This window comes from Leopardus geoffroyi, chromosome B2, assembly GCF_018350155.1.
Source record: "Leopardus geoffroyi isolate Oge1 chromosome B2, O.geoffroyi_Oge1_pat1.0, whole genome shotgun sequence".
NCBI lineage: Eukaryota > Metazoa > Chordata > Mammalia > Carnivora > Felidae > Leopardus > Leopardus geoffroyi.
In genome coordinates this window covers 76784561-76799260 of record NC_059332.1, presented here as the reverse complement: position 1 = coordinate 76799260, position 14700 = coordinate 76784561, and the positions used below count along the sequence as shown (strand labels likewise).

The 14700-nt window shown below is 38.0% G+C and overlaps 1 long non-coding RNA gene across 1 annotated transcript in view; it reads left to right on the top strand.

Annotated features, from left to right (window-relative positions):
* LOC123608688 overlaps nucleotides 1-14700 on the top strand; it is a 158889-nt gene that overhangs the window by 101354 nt on the left and 42835 nt on the right. Inside the window, exon 3 of the long non-coding RNA XR_006717382.1 lies at nucleotides 9322-9395. This is a non-coding gene — a long non-coding RNA (uncharacterized LOC123608688). The remainder of the gene's footprint in view (nucleotides 1-9321; nucleotides 9396-14700) is intronic.

Below are 14700 nucleotides of genomic sequence, written 5' to 3'. Positions count from 1 at the left end.
TCAATAATCCAAGCTCATATTTCTTAGTCCAGCCAGTTACATATGCAATGAATAGATTTTCTATTGAATTTCATTCTGTCATTTTTCAATATGGACCCTAGACCAACCTCTTTACTCAAATAAGGGAATGACCAGTGCCATTACAATGGAAAGACTATTTGCCAACTCTTGCACAACAATACCACGTTGCCTTTCTGACAGTTATACAAAAATGATGCATAAATACACTGAGCTGTCCATTATAATGCCAGTTCCTTTTTTCTTCATTTGGAATTACTCTTTAACTTTTATTTTATGTTTATGTGTTTGTTTACTGTTTTACTGAGGTATAGTCGACACAACCAAGACAATGAACATACGTACTACTCCCCAAGTAGTACAAGGAAGTACTACTTCCTTGTGTCCTTTTATAATTCTTCCTTCCTGCTATTCCTTTTTACTGTTCTCATGCCCCACATCTCCCATCCTCCAAGGGCCCAGGCAACCACTGATCTGCTCTTGGTCATTTTTAGATTAGTTTGCGCTTTATAGAATTTTGTAAATGGAATTATGCAATGTGTAATCCTTTTTTTTTTGGCTCCTTTCATTCATCATAATATTTTGCAATTCATTCATGTTGCAGTGTGTATTAACAGTTCATTCCTTTTTATTTCAAGCACTTCATTGTGTGGATATACCATGGTTTCTTTATGCAAACACTTGGTATTAGCCAATTGAGTTGTTTCCAGTTTTTGGCTATTGCATATAAGGTTGCTCTAGGGGTGCCTGGGTGGCTCAGTCGGTTAAGTGTCCAACTTCGGCTCAGGTCATGATCTCACAGTTCGTGAGTTCAAGCCCTGCGTAGGGCTCTGTGCTGACAGCTCAGAGCCTGGAGCCTGTTTCAGATTCTGTGTCTCCCTCTCTCTCTGACCCTCCCCTGTTCATGCTCTGTCTCTCTCTGTCTCAAAAATAAATAAACGTTAAAAAAAATTTTAAAAAAGGTTGCTATAAACATGAGAATACAGATATTTGTATGGACATAATCTTTAATTTTTATTCAGTAGATACTTAGGGATTTGAATGATTGGATCACATGGTAAATATATGTTTAACTTTTTAAGAAATTGGCAAACTGTTTTCCAAAACAAGTACAGCATTTTGTGTTCCTACTAGTAGCGTATGAGGGTTTATTTTATCCATGTTCTTGCCAACATCTCTTATGTTCAACTTTCTTAATTTTACACATACTACAAACTATGTAGTGGCATCTCATTATGGTTTTAATTTGCATTTCTCTAATGACTGATGATAATGATTAACATCTTTTCATCTTGTTTGCCATCTGTATGTTTTCTTTAGTGAAGTATCTGTTCATTTTCTCCCCATTTTTAAAAATTTGTTTATTTCTTTTCTTATTGTGTTCTTTTTGGAGTTTTTTATATATTCTACACACAAGACCTTTATCAGGTAAATGACTTATAAATATACTCTCCCAATCTGTGGTTTGTCTTTTATTCTCTTAACATTATCTTTTGAAGAGCAGAAATTTAAAACATGTTGAAGAAGTCTATGTAATTTTGTTTGTGTGCTTATTTATTTATTTACAAATCATGCCTTTGATGTTATATCTAAGAAATCATTGCCTCACTAAATTTATGTTTGTTTTTAATCCATAAGCATTCTTAAAGAGCATCATTTTGGTTTTAGCCAGATACCTTTATTTATTTGTTTATTTTAATTAATATGAAATTTATTGTCAGATTGGTTTCCATACAACACCCAGTGCTCATCCCAACAGGTGCCCTACTCAATGCCCATCACCCATCCTCCCCTCCCTCCCACCCCCCATCAACCCTCAGTTTATTCTCAGTTTTTAAGAGTCTCTTATGATTTGCCTCCCTCCCTCTCTAACTTTTTTTTCCCTTCCCCTCCCCCATGGTCTTCTATTAAGTTTCTCAGGATCCATATAAGAGTGAAAACATATGGTATCTGTCTTTCTCTGTATGACTTATTTCACTTAGCATCACACTCTCCAGTTCTATCCATGTTGCTACAAAAGGCCATATTTCATTCTTTCTCAATCCCACATAGTATTCCATTGTGTATATAAACCACAATTTCTTTATCCATTCATCAGTTGATGGACATTTAAGCTGTTTCCATAATTTGGCTATTGTTGAAAGTGCTGCTGTAAACATTGGGGTACAAGTGCCACTATGCATCAGCCCTCCTGTATCCCTTGGGTAAATTCCTAGCAGTGCTATTGCTGGGTCACAGGGTAGATCTATTTTTAATTTTTTGAGGAACCTCCACACTGTTTTCCAGAGCAGCTGCACCAGTTTGCATTCCCACCACAGTGCAAGAGGGTTCCCGTTTCTCCACATCCTCGCTAGCATCTATAGGCTTCTGATTTGTTCATTTTAGCCACTCTGACTGGCGTGAGGTGATATCTCAGTGTGGTTTTGATTTGCATTTCCCTGATGAGGAGTGATGTTGAGCATCTTTTCATTAGCCTGTTGGCCACTTTAGAGAAGTGTCTGTTCATGTTTTCTGCTCATTTCTTCACTGGATTATTTGTTTTTCAGGTGTGGAGTTTGGTGAGTTCTTTATAGATTTTGGATACTAGCCCTTTATCTGATATGTCATTTGCAAATATCTTTTCCCATTCCGTTGGTTGCCTTTTAGTTTTGTTGATTGTTTCCTTTGCAGTGCAGAAGGTTTTTATCTTCATGAGGTCCTAATAGTTCATTTTTGCTTTTAATTCCCTTGCCTTTAGAGATGTGTCAAGTAAGAAATTGCTGCGGCTGAGGTTGGAGACATTTTTTCCTGCTTTCTCCTCTAGGGTTTTGATGGTTTCCTGTCTCACATTCAGGCCCTTTATCCATTTTGAGTTTGTTTTTGTGAATGGTGTAAGAAAGTGGTCTAGTTTCAATCTTCTGCATGTTGCTCTCCAGTTCTCCCAGCACCATTTGTTAAAGAGACTGTCTATTTTCCATTGGATATACTTTCCTGCTTTGTCAAAGATTAGTTGGCCATACTTTTGCGGGTCCAATTCTGGAGTCTCTATTCTATTCCATTGGTCTGTTTGTCTGTTTTTGTGCCAATACCATGCTGTCTTGATGATGACAGCTTTGTAGTAGAGGCTAAAGTCTAGGATTGTGATGCTTCCTGCTTTGGTCTTCTTCTTCAATATCACTTTGGCTATTTGGGGTCTTTTGTGGTTCCATACACATTTTAGGATTGCTTGTTCTAGCTTCGAGAAGAATGCTGGTGCAATTTTGATTGGGATTGCATTGAATGTGTAGATAGCTTTGGGTAGTGGTGACATTTTAACAATATATATTCTTCAAATCCATGAGCATGGAATGTTTTTCCATTTCTTTATACCTTCTTCAGTTTCCTTCATAAGCTTTCTATAATTTTCAGCATACAGATCTTTTACATCTTTGGTTAGGTTTATTCCTAGGTATTTTATGCTTGGTGCAATTGTGAATGGGATCAGTTTCTTTATTTGTCTTTCTGTTGCTTCATTATTAGTGTATAAGAATGCAACTCATTTCTGTACATTGATTTTATATCCTGTGACTTTGCTGAATTCATGTTTTAGCAGACTTTTGGTGGAGTCTGTAGGGTTTTCCATGTATAATATCATGCCATCTCCAAAAAGTGAAAGCTTGACTTCATCTTTGACAATTTTGATGCCTTTGATTTCCTTTTGTTGTCTGATTGCTGATACTAGAACTTCCAACACTATGTTAAACAGCAGCAGTGAGAGTGGACATCCCTGTTGTGTTCCTGATCTCAGGGGGAAAGCTCTCAGTTTTTCCCCAGTGAGGATGATGTTAGCTGTGGGCTTTTCATAAATGGCTTTTATGATGTTTAAGTATGTTCCTTCTATCCTGGCTTTCTCAAGCGTTTTTATTAAGAAACGTTGCTGAATTTTGTCAAATGCTTTTTCTGCACTGATTGACGGGATCATATGGTTCTTTTCTTTTCTTTTATTAATGTGATGTATCACATTGATTGATTTGCGAATGTTGAACCAGCCCTACAGCCCAGGAATGAATCCCACTTGATCATCGTGAATAATTCTTTTTATATGCTGTTGAATTCAATTTGCTAGTATCTTGTTAAGAATTTTTGTGTCCATATTCATCAGGGATGTTTAGCCAGATACCTTTAGATCACCAAATTCTATTCCTATTTTTTCATAGTGTTCCCATATTGTTGCTGAACATTCCAGTGACATTGTGTTGCTTATCCTGCCAGCTAAGTTGCTGATAAAGCCATTAATGAATGTCAACCATCTCACTCAGTGACATCCCTTAACTTGAGTTGAGTATAACCAAATTTTGGGTTTAGTCCTCTGGTTGATTGTGTGCGCTCACACAGTAAAATATTCTAGACAGTGTATTTTTCAATTATTCATAAAAATGTCATATTTGGAGAATCAGATTCTCTGGAAATATTGTTTTTTTTCCTTTTTGACTTCATCTATCTATTGAAGAAGAAAACTAAATTGACCCGGCATAATTCTCCCTCTGGGCTCTCCAAACATTTTACACACACCTATCTTTTAGACTCACCTAATTTAGATATTGATTTACACTAGGCACAAATAATCAGTGACATGAATGAGCATATTTTCAGATACATGATGACTAGTAAATATCCTTTGAACCTCTTCTAGATATTAGTTAAATTGACTTAAAATTTTGGGACCGTTTCTACCTTTTTTTTTTTAATTGAAGGAATCACATCACTAATTTTTTTTTCACTTCACCACTCTTCAGGGTTCTCTTCTGAATTCAGAGCCCTCTGCCTCTTCTCTTGACTTCTTTTCATAAGGTTTGCAGAGAGCTCACATTCCATCATAAGGAATTTACCTCTCCATTAGGCTTTTATTGTTCAGCTTGTCATAAACCTCTTATTTATGGCTTATAATCACTCTTCCTGGGTGTGTTGCTTCCAGCTCCACACATGTCTTAGAACAAAGTTTACTCATACTATTTTCAACCACAATTCAACATGTTTCCCTTTGTATTTCCTGCGTGGCTGTTTTCCATCAGATTTCCAATTCTTATCTCTCCCTTCTTTGACATAGTAGCTCTGTTGGAGACTCAGCCTTATTGACTTTTGTGGAACAATCAGACCCATGATTCTTCCATACATCTGTCCACCATCTTTTTACAAAGAGGCTAATTGTCTTGACATGCCAATTTGTCAACATGAAAGTATATTTTATGTGAACTCTGTCTGTGGCCCCTTTAGAAAATTTAGAGATTTGAAAGTATTTGATGCATTCAGCTTCAGTATGATCTTGACAGTTCTGGGAGATTCTGAAAATACAACAAATAAATGAATACATGATGAATAAGTAAATAAATAAATAAATAAATAAATAAATAAATAATAACATCTTCATCCCCAGTGGGCTCTTAAATGAAATGTATATATTCACTTGATTTATTCAATGATGAATAAACCTGGTGCTTGACAACTGTTAAGTAGCATGCTTTGGCTCCATCTTCTTCCACCTGCTTTGCCTAGGTTACTGCTTTACTGTTATAAGAGTTCTGGAGAGAGGATTTTGGATTGATCTGAAGTAACATGTGAAAATGTGGTCATGGGTTCCTATAGTCTCCAGTGGAAATTTGTCCACATCAGAGAACCTTTGCATGAGGTGGCATGACTGGCTTTATGTGTTCCAGGGAGGCCTAGTATTTGACAAGTTGGGAATGTTTTGGATTAAAATGGAAGCACGTTGGCAGAATGATGTGGGGAAGCTTGCATAATGTATAATGCCTGTCAGCACCCTGCCCTGATCGAGCCAGTGCTTATGAGTCCCTCAGTTTAATGAGTCCAATATACACCTATGAGTTTTTATAAGCTAACACCAAAGCAAGTTAGAAAAAGTTGAAACACATATGTTTTTTGACCAACTGTGATATTCTCAGGGACTCACCCATGAGACTTTAAAATGCCTATAAAATTTTCTATTGCAAGCAGTTTCTGGCAGCAAGAGTGTGCTTAGGGTCTAAATTTACACAGGCCTATGAAGGTGTGTCACCTTCATGATCTGAAGATCTACCTTGTGGTGATTCCTTCTTCCCCATTTTTCTATAGTCTTGCATTCATTTATTTTGGCTAGAAGCTGAAACCTTTTGCTTAATCTAATGCCCCTTGATCCATATATTTATTCAAATTTTGAAAGTCCTGGAATTACCAAAAGCATTCATGAGTAGTAGAGTTGAGTTCTTTTTTTTTTTTTTTTTTTAAATTTTTTTTTCAACGTTTATTTATTTTTGGGACAGAGAGAGACAGAGCATGAACGGGGGAGGGGCAGAGAGAGAGGGAGACACAGAATCGGAAACAGGCTCCAGGCTCTGAGCCATCAGCCCAGAGCCCGACGCGGGGCTTGAACTCACGGACCGCGAGATCGTGACCTGGCTGAAGTCGGACGCTTAACCGACTGCGCCACCCAGGCGCCCCCCAAGTTGAGTTCTTATAATAGAATTATCTGGTTAACTGAGGCTTGACAGTGAATGCATTTTTGTTTCCTTCCTTACTGATGAAAATCCTATTTGAACATTTCCTAACCTTAGTAAGTTCAATATAGTAAGCATAAGCTATTTTTTTCTCTAATGATTGAAAACATTGTGCTGAGGTCACATATCTGAACATTTTCTCTCATTTGGACAGTCCTTAGCATACAGTAGGTGCTTGGTGAATATTGCTTAGGAAAAGTGAATGAACTGCAAAGTACTGCCATTACAGAAGATGTGAGAGAAGGACTTAAATCCACACTGACACCAGGGTATGCATTGCCTGTTTTCCTGTAAAAGATTGTCTCCTACTCTTTATTATTTTTTTCTAAAGATGGAATGCAGAATCATTCAATTAACTGTGAAATTTAGATGAGTCTGATTAACAAATGATATTTTTCTCCTTGTGTCCTTTGTAGAGAAAATATTCAAAAGACTGACATTATTAGTAAGAAACAGGTTTGCTCAGATGTAGCTTAAGACACTGTAAAGCTGTCTTGAGCATTCAAGAATGTAGTGGGTTTTGTGTGTGCCAAAACCCTTTAGCTTATACCATCCCAACTCCAAGATCAGAAAGTTCAGTGATCCACAGAGTCAAAAGGGGTGCAGCTCAAGCCAAAAAGAGTGACAGGATACACTGTATATATTGTATATTGCCCTCTTTTAAGAGATGCTTTTTCAAAGAAGACATGAAATGAGAATTCCCTAGCCAGGCTCTCTACTCTCATCATTACAGCATAATTGGCACGATGGTTTCCCTGACATCTGTACCAAAGATGTTGCTGATTGCTGAATGCATGATATTGGCAATAGTTGTCAGCTGTTCTGGGTTAGCGTAGCTGATGTAATCACCAAAGTTTCATTCATAACAAGCGCTCATCTTATATGGCCCCTTAACCACTTGAATATGGATTTGTGCTGTATGGGTCAAAGTTCGAGTATATATGCAGCGTGAAGCAGTCCAGAATGTTCTGGTAGGTATTTTATTTGCCAACAATGTTTCTTTCAGTTCTGTCCAATAAAAATAGTTTGAGTGGATGGATGGTGTGGAGAGACAAGGTTCTTATACCTATAGGTCTCTCTGATCTTTCATCTTTCCCCCTGAGATCTCTACTACACTTTTCATCAAAAGCACCAGATACACGCTTCGTCAGGATTGATTCTCATGGCTGTTTCACAGCAATTGATGATGTGTGCTTTCCTTGTGTAGCCATGTGCATGGTGTAACTGATCTTCCTTGTTTAGCAGTTAATAAGCACTTTTCTTTGCCTGGCAGGCTCCTACTTCCTTTTAAGACTTGGCTCAAGAATTCTCTCTGTAAGACTCGTTTCTTGACACTTCTCCTGCCCCCAACACTTCTGCTTCTGCTCTCATAACATCATGTGTTTATGTCTGTCAAAGCACTCATGGCACTGTATTGAAATTTTGTGGTATATATCTGTCATCCTCTCTAGAGTGTAAGTTTTTCTAGGTCAGTGGCTGCCTGGGATTTCAACTCCAATTTTTCTGATTTTAATCCCCCCACAAACTTTTCACACTTTGTCACACATGGGTTACAAAGTGAAGCTATGGATGCCTGAGTTCTGGAAATTTCTAAGAGCAATACATTTAATTTAAGCACACAGTGTTACATGACTGTGCACAATCAAATCCTTCTTTTAAAAATTTTTAAATGTTTTTATTTATTTTTGAGACAGAGGGAGACAGAGCATGAGCAGGGGAGGGCCAGAGAGAGAGGGAGACACAGAATATGAAGCAGGCTCCAGGCTCTGAGCTGTCAGCACAGAGCCTGATGCGGGGCTTGAACTAATGCACTGTGAGATCATGACCTGAGCTGAAGTCGGATGCTCAACCGACTGAGCCACCTTCTTTTAGGGTCCAGAGTGCTAACCATTACACGATGGAACCGAGCCACCTTCTTTTAAAGAGAGACCAGTATCTGAGGGCTCTAGCAAAGCACATACCAGGGGCCAAACTCATTTAAGAGTTGATTGTCATTGTCTTAAGTTTCCTATTGTGAGCATGATCTTTGTATAGAGGTAGATTGGCTGGAAATGTTTAGGGTCTGTGCTTTATTTCCCTTTGTTTTTTTTTCATGGTTTTGTAAGAAGATGGGAATCTTAAGTGGTCTTACAGGTTGAGAGAATGATGTTGGTTCAGAATGGGTGCCTGTGAGCCCATGATATATGGAATGGAGGAGGGCTTCACCTCTTTTCTGCATTAACTGTGAGGAGTAAATGCTACTGAATGGGTTCAGAGACTTTTCCCCAAATGCTTAATTTCCCTCTTGAGCAGAATATAGCAGAGTTATGTAATCTCAGATTTGGAAAGCACTTCAAAGATTATGTTAATATATTGGTGACAGATAGATTGGGTAGATAATTCTAACTTCCCATATCCACAGTGCTCAGTAGTTGGTTAATAAACCAACCATTAGCTCTTTTCTCAGACAAATGCTTTGCATTAACAAAAGGTAGAGACACTTAGATTGATTTGCTTTGTTAGCCTGATCCATTACACATACCACTTGATACAATATTCCCAAGTGGTGTATATATGTTTCTAGAGTAAAATTCAAAAACTATTTTACCAATATATGTTATAACTGTACACGTCTTAGTCACATTCTCAGGTGTACAAAAAAGTAACTGTCTTTAATTTCCTGTCACTTGAATTTATTTCTATCTCTCTATCTACATCTTTGCAGAAAATGAAATCTTAGAAAATGCTAGGCAAATATAATCATCTTAGATTAAAACTCAGTCTATTCATGTTTTCATTCTGCCTCTTTCCCCAGGCCATGCCTTCATTTTCCAGGATTCCATGCAGGAACTCTTGGACTCCCAACAAGCTCCCATCAGAGTTTAACAGGTAGGGGACACAGGCCCAAGGATTCTTAGAAGTTGTCATCAGGCAACTCTTCCTGCCACTCTCTAGTCCTTCTCTAGTCTTGTCTCATGGAATCTTTATTGAATCTAAACTGACAAACTCATGATAACCAGTATTACTTCTGTCCTTGTTGTTCAAACCAGGACTCAAATGATGCAGAGGATTCAGGAATTTTCAGCTCAAAAGCCTTCTTCACAAAGCCATAGTTTCTTCTAAAGATTCGTGATTGTGTTTGAGCCTCAAAAACTGAGTCTGGATCACTAGATGTTGGGCATATTGGAGTTGATTTTATTATAAACTTTTATGGCATACATATATATTATATATGTATAGTTTTTCATGAGTGAATATTTTTAAAAAACCCAAACTGATCAGTAACTTTCTGTATCTTGGCAGTACAATGCAACTCTGAAAGTATGAGGCTGGAACACCTGGCTGACTGGACTTCTGGTGGCAGGGACTGTAGGAAACAAGGACGTGCAGGAGATGGAGGCCATACATTACAAATTATTCAAATAATCATCCTTCCACATATATGGAATCATTCATTTTTATAAGTCTGATGAGGCATTAAATGTTATGATACTTCTAATCTCATTATAATAAAAGCTTATTCTTTTTTTTTAAGTTTATTTATTTTTGACAGAGACAGAGTGGGAGCATGAGCTGGGGAGGGGGGTGGGCAGAGAGAGAGGGAGCCTCAGAATCCTAAGTAGGCTCCAGGCTCCAAGCTGTCAGCACAGAGCCTGACGCGGGGCTCGAACTCACGAACTGTGAGATCATGATCTGGGCTGAAGTCAGTGCTTTACCAACTGAGCCACCCAGGCACCCCTAAAAGCTTATTCTTATAGTCTACTGAAGGGCTTGATTTTTTTTTCTCTTGAAATTATTAATCACAATCAATAAAATATGGAAGAGGGTAATTTTTTTTTATTTAAGTGCTTCAGCAGAAAATGTATTTAAACATAATAATTTTAATTTTACATATTTTTCATGTTGTTTAAGATAAGGGTGTATTTTGAGGGGTGGGACTAGAGTGCTTTAACGCCATTGGAACGTAGGATTAAAATGGTCAGTAATATTGTGAGTGTCTAGCAGTTGCCCTGGGTGCTGTCTGGCAGGCCCCTGATACCCTGAGGAGAGCAGAGCCTCTGGAACCAGACTGCTTGATTGCCTATGCTGGATTTTCTCTCTCTCTCTCTTCATTGTTTCAAGTTTTTATTTAAATTCTCATTAACATATGGTGTAATATTGGTTTCAGGACTAGAGTTTAGTGATTCATCACTTACATGAAACACTTAGTGCTCATCCCAACAAGTGCGATGCCCATCACCCATTTAACCCATCCCCCTGCCCACCTCCCCTCCAGTAACCCTGAGTTTGTTCTCTATAATTAAGAGTCTCTCATGGTTTGCTTCTTTTTCCCCCTATATTCATCTGTTTTGTTTTTTAAATTCCAAATATGAATGAAATCATATGGTATTTGTCTTTCTCTGACTGACCTATTTCACTTGGCATAATACTCTCTAGCTCCATCCACATTTTTGCAAATGGCAAAAATTCATTCTTTTTGCTGGCTGAGTAATATTCCATTGTGTGGTGTCTGTGTGTGTGTGTGTGTGTGTGTGTGTGTGTGTGTGTATCTATATCTATCTCTATCTATCTATCTATCTATCTATCTATCTATCTATCTATATTAACTATTCATCAGTTGATGGACATTTGGGCGCTTTCCATAATTTGGCTATTGTTGATAATACTGCTATAAACATCAAGGTGTGTATACCCTTTGAATCAATATTTTTGTATCCTTTGGATACCTAGTAGTACATTATTAGATTGAAGGATAGTTCTGTTTTTAACTTTTTTAGGAACCTCCAAACTGTTTCAGAGTGGCTGCATCAGTCTGCATTCCCACTAACAGTGCAAAAGTGTTCCCTTTTGTCTGCATCCTTGCCAACATCTATTGTTTTCTGTGTTGTTAGTTTTAGCCATTCTAACAGGTGTGAGGTGATACCTCATTGTAGTTTTCATTTGCATTTCCCTGATGATGAGTGATGTTGAGCATCTTTACAAGTGTTTGTTACTGACTTTTCTCTTAATGAACAACCTACCTATGTGTTCAACTTCCTTACCTGTGAGATAGCAACAATAACACTACTGCAGAAGGTTGTTGTAGGGATAAAATGAGTTAATGTATGTGGAGAGTTAGGTCAGGGAATGAAATCTTAACCATTAAACCTTGCCTTTTATCCAAATCCAAATGAACACTTTTTCCCTCATAAACATGATGTCTCAGGGACATAATCATTAGACTGACAGACTTCTTACAAACAGAGGACAGACAGACTTGTTTCAGAATGCTCCTGTCAATGGATGTCAGGTTACATCCTTGGGCAATTATTGGATATTTACCAAGTGTCAAGTGGTATACTTGGGTGGATGGCAGGAATATGAAGTGGCCTTAAACATGGTCTGTCTCCAGGGAATTTAGAAACATGACAATAAAATGGGCACATAATGGGTAGTTTTCAGAGCAAGATAGTTTGCACAGGGTCAGTTGAAACCATAATTGTGCAAAGAGAGTTTAGCTTATGTTGACATGGACTGGTTGTCCAGGACTTTGTATGTGGTACTCTGCTTCATGCTTCTTTTTCCTCCTTGAGGAAGCTTTCACTGACTCTACTGCCAGTCTCCTCTGGCACAATGGGCAAAGAATGGGGAGGGCATTCCATGTAGGAGGAACAATATAAACAAAGCACTGAAAACATTGGAGAGCAAGGAGATCCTACATGGGTTTGGTTTTGTGAAAATGTAGTGTGTACCATGGAACGTGATAGGAGTGTTACTGAGACAGGGCGGGTGATGGCAGGCCATCAGAAGCTTTTAGGCAAAATATTGTTATAATCAGGCTTTACATGTTAGGAAATAATCCAATGTCCATGTGGAGGATGGTGTTCCCAGAGACAGGACTGGAGATAGGGAAGTCATTAGGAGGCTATTGTAATAGTCCTAGTGAGGCTTGTTGCTGGCACTTGTTGTGGCTTAGTTAGTGGTCATAGGCATGGAGAGGAGGGCATGAGCTATTTGGGAGGAAACATCTGCAGAGGTCAGGAGTCATATGAGTGATTGGGATTCATTAGAATATGTCATTGCCTGAGATAGGGGACACAGGAAAAAAAGCAGAATCAGACAGATGGGAATCGTGAGTGTAAAGAACCCATTAGACATCCAGATAGCAGAGTCTTGTTGAGGTCAGATGTGAGTCAGTTACTAGCATATGCGGATGAAATGGGTCAGCGAGTATGTGGACTGGGCAGAGTGGTAGGCCAGGATGGGGTCTGGGAAGCACTCATATTTAAAGGTGGGAGGAGAAAGAAGAGACACAAAGGAGCCTGAGAAAAAGCAGAGATAGGGGTGGGGACAGGACTGTAGGGAATGGGAAGGAAGTGGGAGGAAACCAGTGTGGCTTATGTTTGAAAACTTGACTAGTCAGGTTTGGAGAGACAAACACTAATTATAAGAGAATAGGCAGAAAATATGTAAGCAAAGGGAAGTTTGAACAGGAAAACCAGGATAATCCTGCTGGAATGGTCCAGGCATGGGGTTGTGACTGTATGAACCAGAGTGACAACAGAGAATAGAAGAAAAGGACACTAGGAGGCTGGGAGACTGGGCAAAGATGATGCTATTGTCAGGAAGGTCATCCCCAGTCAGGCTACTTCCAGGGATATGTTCTTCTAGGTTGATCATAGTGTAGAAATTACATATAAAACAGGATGTAATAGTGTTATTATTGAAAATCAGATTCTATTTGTATATACTAGTAAAAAGTGTTTCAGTGATGTTTTTCACAGGCACTCACTTTTTTTTTTAATTTATTTTGACAGAGAGAGAGAGTATGTAAAAGTGGGGGAGGGACAGGGAGAGAGAGAGAGAGACAGAGAGGGAGAGAGAGTCACAAGCAGGCCCCCTGCTGTCAGTGCAGAGCCTGATGTGGGGCTAGATCTCATGAACCATGATATCATGACTTGAGCCAAAATCAAGAGTCAGATGGTTAACGAACTGAGCCACCCAGGTGCCCCATGAGCACTCACTTCTTATTTAAATGTGCTGAGACTGTGCCTTAAAGTGACAAATGAAGATAATACCAATTTGCATCTCTCAACTGGAGGGCGACTAGTATAACATACTGTGTAAACTCTCAGACTCTGTGCTAGTTCCCACTTGTTTAAAGATGGAGCAGTAGAATACCTTCCTGAAAATGTTGTTTTGATAACTCAATGAGATCAGTGTGCACATAAGCATAGTGACTGGCACATGATAAGCACAGAAGAAAAGATTCATTGTTAGTGTTATTCTTATAGTGGAAGTTACTCTTATGTGTGATTTTTATGCAAATTGAAATTTATTGTACAGTTTCAGTAATTTGAAAATTATTATTATAAGTAAGCTTATATTTGCTTCCAAGCTATTAGCAAGAAGGAGATATTATTAGCAAAATAAAATGTACAGAAATTATTAAAAGGAAATATTTACCTACTTGAGAAAGCTGCTTTTTCACCATTTTAGGAAAGCTCTTCATATACACATGATTGAATTCCACGGAAACTAAAGCTAATGTGCAGATAATTGGAGTACATTAGAAGTTATTCAAATCTGTTAAGGAGTGCAGAATGTCTACTAAATAACATTTAGCCCAATTTAGCCACAGGGAACTTAGTCTTAAAATTCTGTTTGTTTGTATATATTCTATAGCAGAAAAATTGTATTCAGTTCAGAAAATATTTCTTTCCAATAGGTCAAAATTACCAGGGATTTGGTAACTTTTTAGTTTATTTTGGGGTGTGTATGATTTTTATGGCCGAGACTAGGAAGGGCTCTATTTTATGTTCCCTCTGAAATGTGGCATTCTCTGGGACTGTATTATACATATGGGAAGTATTCAATAAATATTACTAGTATTTGTGCAGGAATAAAATAAAATTTTTGTAATAATTTCAGAAATTGGTTCATCATTGCATGCAGTTTATTGGAACATTTTAATGTTTATTTTAGTCATCTAGTGTCAGGATAGGAAGATATCTTACTTTAATTAATGGTTTGATTATCTTCTGGAGCATGTATTTACAAATTATTTCTCTTTCTTCCCCAGAGAATAGACTAATTCATTGTAACTAGTCTTCCTGAAAATTTGATGCTTACCATCAGGCTGTGGCTATTGTATTTATGAGCAAGCAACAAGAGTCAGGTTTCTTCTTCTCATGGACGACTAAGGTTTCATATC